A 7,671-nucleotide genomic window follows, 5' to 3' on the forward strand; every position below is an offset into this window, starting at 1 on the left:
TGTGGGGTTGGGGGAGGGGGGAGGGACAGCATTAGGAGATACACCTAATGCTAAATGACGAGTTAATGGGTGCAGGAAATCAACATGGCACATGGATACATATGTAACAAACCTGCACATTATGCACATGTACCCTAAAACCTAAAGTATAATTTAAAAAAAAAAGCAAAAATAAATACACACACAACATATGTACAAAAATAAACATGTATACACACATGCAATCACAAAAATATGCAAAATAGAGCAAAATATTATCAGTGAATAGTATTTGTTTCTGAGATTGTGGATAACTTTTGTGTTTTACTTTACGTGGTCTAAAATTTTGTCTGGAATAAGTAAATATTGCTTTAATAATTAGAAATAAAGTATTTGCAAGATATTAAAAAACAGGCGGACTGAGATAACATATACACATATAATACATATGTACACAATGCTTAGAATAGTGCTGAGCATATAGTATTCATTTTATGAGTGTTTATTAAGTTAAAATAAATGACAATTGAGGAATTGGACATAGCAATGAGAAACTTGAGAATATGAAGCCCAAGGAATTTGCAAGAAAAATAGTTAAACACAAAAATTAGAATTGTAAGAGCAGGCAGTACTGGCCTAGCAATATTTGGGTTTGTAATTCTTTCAAAGACTTGAGTATATGCAATTGCCTACATTGAAGGGACCAGTATAAAGAAAAAGTTAGAGAATGTATGAAGAGAGACAATAATTTTTATGACAAAGTTCAGACTTCAGATGAGCTGAAGAAAATAAGATCAAGAACAAAATAGGATAAATTTGTTTTAAAGAGGAACTTTTATATAATTCTGGTATAAGGAAGGTAGGGCTGCATGCAAATAATAGATATTTGATTTGTAAATGCAAAAAGCATCCCAAGTCAAGAAATTCTCTATTCTCTCTGCAGAATCAGACATAAGGTGTATGAAGATGGCCACTTAGAAAGGGCGGTCCAGCAGAGAAGGCTGGCAGCTCCACATAACCACCTTGGTAATGGGCTAAATAGTGGCAAAGACCTCGTCTACCATTAGGTCCAAGTGCCGGTGTCAGCTGAAATAGATACACTTTGGAAGTGAGCATTAGCAGGTATGTAGGAGAACAAAAGACAAAGGTAATATTGGAATTTTGCAGGGTGGCTCATTCAGAAACACTTGATCACCCATTTTCAGACTTTCCTAATATAACCATTCTGTAGCTCAATGAATAACTGCTTTCAGTCTCCAAAATATCTCATCCCACGGTTAAATTAAAATACAACAAAGTTTGGAAATCTCTTAAATGATGAATGTGATTCTAATTTTTGATATTAACAATGGAGTATAATATTTTAATAACAAGCAAAACACCATCATATGCAGTTTATATTTAATCCCTGTATAGGTAAGTTTCTCGAATATATGACCAATTATTAAATAACTTAGGAAATTAAGTAGAAACATCAATTGACCATCTAAAGTTTTAATATCCTAATTTGATAAAGTCCCTTAGTGTTCTAACCATTGTAAGTTAGATTTGCAAATTAGTGCAAATAAAACCCATCAGACGCTAGCCCCTCATTGAAAATATTTGTGGGCGTTTTTTGGCTTGTGAAATTATGCCTGTAAATTTTATTACTGCTGAGTCAACATTTCTGATGTCTTTTAAAAAATTTAATATTTTTAATAAAAAACATGCATACTAAATCTTAGATTTTGTAGAAAAACTCTAAATTTTTTATTCCATGACCAGAAATATTTGACAATATAGCTTAAATAAATGAAGGCACTTATTTTTATGTACCAAGAGGTGATAGACTTTTAAAAATAAAGTTAATAAATAAAGCTAACATTGCTAAAATGTGAAGAGCAGAGCTCAAGCAAATTTAATGCAGTGAAGTATATAATGTAAGCAGAAGATTCAGCAGGGTAGGTAGATTCCAATTCTGCACTTAATGTCTTAAAGAAGTTTAAAAAGCAACTCAGCACCTTCTTTTCCTTTCTCCCTCCTTCCTCCCTCCCTTCCTTCTTTACTTCTTCCCTTCCTTCTTCCCTTCCTTCTTCCCTTCCTTCCCCCTTTCTCTCTCCCTCCCATAAGCACATTTCATTCTTTGTTTCTGAGCCAGAAATTCTATAATACATAAATGAGTTACTGAATATTATAATATACTGAATATTATAATACTGATATTATAATAATATCAGTAAATAATATAATAAAATACTGAATATTATCAGTAAATAAATATCAGTAAATAAATATCAGTTAATATCAGTAAATAATAAAATAAATATATATAATATATATTTAATATAAAATATATAATAAAATAAGTTAATAAATATCAGTAAATAATATCAGTAAATAAATAATATAATAAAATTCTGAATATTATAATACATTAGCTATTTTTATTTACCATGAAAAGATACAAATAAAGTATACTTTTGTAAAAGTTATAGTACAAATTATTGGCATTTATGTTCTTACATTATTTTCAATGAAAGGGGAAATTTAGATTTTGTATGGGTCACTGAGATGTTTCTATTATGTTTATAGTTAAAAATGCAAACTCTGTCAACTTTCTGCTTATACACATGCAAATTTACCTAAATAACTCAGACCACTTTCTTTTTACTTAATAGCAGCATTTTTCAAAATGGGCATTTCTGAAAGTGGAAGACACTTCTTAAATTTGAATACCTGTCACTATATATTTTGCTATTTGAGTGTGTCAATTGCATATGTCATAAAATGATTAATCAATAAAATGTGATAACCCTAAGTAAACATGGAGCATCAGCTGTGGTACTAGAAAATCATCCGTGATTGAATCAATATTTTTGTCCTCACATCCGACTGTGTAAGCAAGTTTCACAGCAAGAGTTCTATAGTGTTCTTGACAGACGTGGCAATAATAATGTTAATATAATATTGCAAAAGTAAAGAGCTGCATGAATATTCTAATCACAGGTTTCTTAAGCAGTGACTCCTATGTGCCTATGGATCACATAAACTAAGAAATATAAACCCATGTCATACGAATGACTAAGTTTAATTTTAATCATGAAAATACAACAAAAATAAAGATAATTTAAGATATAAAAACCATGAAGAGAAATACTTTAGTTCGTTGACATGATCTGCATTTTCTCCTAAGCAAGTCAATTTTAAAAGAAATATCTAAATTATAATTGGAGTTATGGAACAGTCATAGATATGGTAACAGGAAAATATATAAAATATTAAAATAAGGTGAGAATAAATGAAAATCTACACATAAAAGGCATTTTCAAAGTGCAGAGAATGTGGTAAATTTATCAGGAAGATGAAATAAAAATTTATATAATCATAGCTTAATTTTAAGCTAGCAAAATGTAATGAAGAAATGTTCACAAATATTATGTAATATATTAGATTACAAATTATTTACATTCTAGATTCCTTGAAAATAATATATTTAGGTGTAAATGATTTATTTTATATTAGAATGGAAAACAAATATAAAATTTAAATGTTCCATTACTCTGCATAATTTTTACTTAGCATAATCTGGTAATTGTGCAGAGCTAGACACATATCTTAGAATTCAAGCCATTTCTCTTATTTTAGAAATAACTGTGGGTACAACAATGGAAATACATTGCTTAAAATAGATCAAATGCCCTCCTTTCTTTCATTCTATATAAAAATCTAGCACTGAGCCAAGATATTATGAAAAATGTTAATATAGTAATAATTAAAGATCATAAATAGAACATATATCATTGATTTGAATAAACTATTAGTCTATCTATATATTTATCATATTAAATTAATTAAATATATTTCACATATCTATTTCTGTGGGTAAAAACCATTAGATCTCTTTCTTTTACCTCCTCCTATACCTCAATTCTTATCACCAAATTAGACAACTTTATATGTTAAAATAATGTATGTATGTTGGTATTTCTGTTTGTCTGATAAAAGAGCATATAAAAATGCTCTAGGCACCTGTACAGGAAATTCTACTAAAAGTACAGCCACCATAATAATGGTGATTGTGAGTTATTTTGTTATAATATAAAATGGCAATTAAATAATATTTAATATACGATGTGATTACTCATTTAGGAAGTTGATTAATTTGGTTTTAATTTCCTTTTTCTCTGTATCATGAAGAATTAAATAATCATAGAATGTTTTCTATTTTACAATCTTCTTATTCATTAAAATAAGAAAAATATTTAGAAATACATAGATTACTTAGGAAATTTGCCCATTCATATTGAAATTTTTCTTCTCCAAACCAAAATAAGATAAAGACTATGAAAGTTCATTGAGGAACAATATAAATCAAAATATTAAATGCAAATACATATATGAAAAGTGGTCAACCATTTATTTTCCAATAAATGCAAATACACACAGACACACACACACCCCTCAAAATTAAAATGTTTACCGTCTTGCAATTTTATCCTTTAAAATGTCAGAGCTTTCCCATTGCTTTATTCACCTTGCCTCTTAAATATGTTTTTGTACTACATCAGCATTTTGATTCATGACTTAGGAAAAAAATAACAAAGATAATGGCTCTATTTCTGCAGATCTTCTAAATATTACATATTCAATCTCAAGATGTATTTCTGAAAGAATTATTGACTTACAACTCTAGAAAAATTGGCAAGCTGACACTTGGTTAACATTGCCTTGCTTTTACTCCATAAATTTTTTCTGGTACTCAGTTTCTCCCCAAAAATATCTTTTAAAAAGTTGAAATATACCAAATGACTTATGTTTCACATTTTCAACACAAAATTCCTTTCCCACCTGCCATGATATAATGTTTTTTAAAAAATGAAATAAAGAAACTGCTTTACTTTTTACTAATGGAAAATATTTTTCATTCAAGAAAATTGTTGCCCTTCCCATGTTTATTTCTTATACACATGATATATTCCAGCAATTGATCTAGGTGTTAGTTATAAAGCAAAGAGCAAGACAAATAACATCCTTGATCTCATTGCACTCACAATATTATAACAGATACACATATACCCCATATGTGTGCATGTACAACTATTATTCCACAAATACAGTGAAAATACTGCAATCTCAAAAAATAAGTAAAAAGGAGACCATCGGTACTTGGGTTTGCATATTGTTGTTAGTTCATTTTAGAAGTAATGTAAATTACCAGACATAAATACAGCACCTGACCATGTTTTTAAACGTGTTAATTCTTCAGATAAAAATATCTGAAGGAGAAAGTTCCTAGAAAAATGTTAGGGGCATTTAATGATGTATTTGATGTTAATTAATAGGAATTACAATTCAAAGGTTATTTCTTCATGAATTTAGTTGAACACATGCTATTTGACATAAAATGTTTCACAATATCAGCAAACATGGCATATTATCTATGCAAAAATATACATTATCTTAATTATTATAGATTTAAAGGCCTATTGACATCTGATGATATGGAAGTACCCTTCCTTTTAAAAATATTTTTCATTGCTTCTCAGCCTTTTGGCTAAGATCAAGTGTAGTATCTGTTCTTACCAGCTTAAAACTTATTTCAGAAAAGACATAAGCCTTTCTTGAAATTTATTCTCTTTGCTGTCTTTGATGTTAATTTCAGTACAATTTGACATATTCTATGTAGGTCTCTGTTGGTATTCTGGGTAAACTTAAAGATTAGGGAGAAATGACATTCTTATTATAATGTATTATCCATAAATGTAAGCTCCTCGTTTATTTAAGGCTTCTTTCAAGACCTACAAAAATTTTGTAATCTTCTCAAAAAGAATTTCACATATATGTCTGAATTATTGAAATACATCTAAATTTTTTGTTCATAGGTTTTAGATTTTTTTTTCAATTGATATTTTTCAGAAGAATTTTAGGTTCACGGCAAAATTGAAAGGAAAGTACAGTAATATCTTCTCTAGCCTCTGGCCCCACACATGCATAGATTCCCCGATTATCAACATCTCCCACCAGATGGTATTATACATTTGTTACAACTGATAAACCTACACTGAGAGATCATTTTCATCCAGAGTTCATAGTCTATATGAGGGTTCACTCTTGGTGTTGCATGGGTTTGGACAAATATAAGTAACATGCATCCCCCATGATAGTATTATAGAGAGCAGTTGAACTGCCCTAAAGGTCCTCTGTGCTCTTCCTATTCATCTCTCCCTTTGGCTCAACCCCTGGCAACTACTGATCCTTCTAGTGTCTCCACAGGTCTTCCTTTTCCAGAATATCCTTTTCAGATGGCTTCTTTCACTTAGTTATATGTGTTTATTTTTTCCCTGTGTTTTCATGGCTTGATAGTTCATTTTTAACGATGAATCCTATTCCACTATCTGCATGTACCACAATTGGCTTATCCATTCACCGACGGAATGACATCTTGGTTGCTTTCAAGTTTTGGCAATTATGAATAAAACTGCTATAAATACATGTGCAGATGTGTATGGACATACATTTTCAACTCCTTTGGGTTAATGCAAAAAGAGTACAATGAATGGGTCATACGGTAAGGATACATCTAGTTTTGTAAAAACTGGCAAACTTTCTTCCAAATTGGCGGTACCATTTTGCATTCCCACCAGCAATGAATGAGAGTTCTTGTTGCTCCGCATCATTGCCAGCATTTGGTGTTTTTGATTTTGGCCATTTTAATATGTATTTAGTGGTATTTCATTCTTGTTTTATTTTGCAATTCCTTGATGATATATGATGTAAAGCATCTTCTTGTATGTTTGTTTGCCATTTTCATGTCTTCATTGGTGATGTGTCTGTTCAGGTCTTTGGCTCATTGGGTTGTGTTCTTATTACGTATTAAGAGTTCTTTGTATATTTTTAATAGCAGTTAATATGTCTTCTGTAAATATTTTCTCCCAGTCTGTGGCTTCCTTTCTCATCCCTTGACATAGTTTTTCACAGAGCAAAAGTTTTTAATTTTAATGAAGTCCATCTTATCAGTTATGTCTTTCATGAATTGTGCTTTCGGTATCACATCTAAAAAGTCATAGCCAAACCCAAGCTCACCTAGACTTTCTTCTATATTATCTTTTATGGGTTTTGTGTTTGACAGTTGTGATCCATTTTGAGTTAATTTTTGTGAAGCTTGGAAGGTCTGTATCAAGATTCTTTTTTTTTTTTTTCCTTGCATGTGGGCATCCAGTTGTTCCAGGATCATCGTTTGTGGAAAATATTTTGTTGTTGTTGTTCTCCACTGTTTGTGTCTTTGTTTCTTTGTCAAAGATCAATTACCTATATTTATGTGAACCTCCTTCTGGGCTGTGTATTCTGTTCCATTGATCTATTTTTCTTTACTTTCACTAATACTACACTGTCTTGTTTACTGTATTTCGTAGTATGTCTTGAAGTCAGACAGTGTCAATCCTCTGACTTCGTTCTTCTCCTTTAATAATGTGTTGGCTCTTCTGGGTCTGTTTCCCTTTTATATAAACTTGATCATTAGTTTGTCAGTATCTACAAAATACAAAATAACTTGCTGGAATTTTGAATGGGATTACATTGAACCTATAGACTGAGCTGACATATTGATAACTATGTCTTCCTATCAATGAACGTGGAATCTCTCTCCATTTATTTAGTTCTTCTTTGGTGCCTTTCATCAGAGTTTTGTAGTTTTCCTCATTTTCGACCTTGAAT

At 30.5% G+C, this 7,671-nt stretch overlaps 1 pseudogene; it reads left to right on the plus strand.

Moving 5' to 3' along the window:
- Positions 1-5,492: 5,492 nt before the first annotated feature.
- Positions 5,493-5,640, plus strand: LOC116470134 (U2 spliceosomal RNA; annotated as a pseudogene).
- The last annotated feature ends 2,031 nt before the right edge of the window (positions 5,641-7,671 follow it).

The sequence above is a fragment of the Hylobates moloch genome, unplaced genomic scaffold (assembly GCF_009828535.3).
Source record: "Hylobates moloch isolate HMO894 unplaced genomic scaffold, HMol_V3 SCAFFOLD_5, whole genome shotgun sequence".
In the NCBI taxonomy this organism is placed as follows: Eukaryota; Metazoa; Chordata; class Mammalia; order Primates; family Hylobatidae; genus Hylobates; species Hylobates moloch.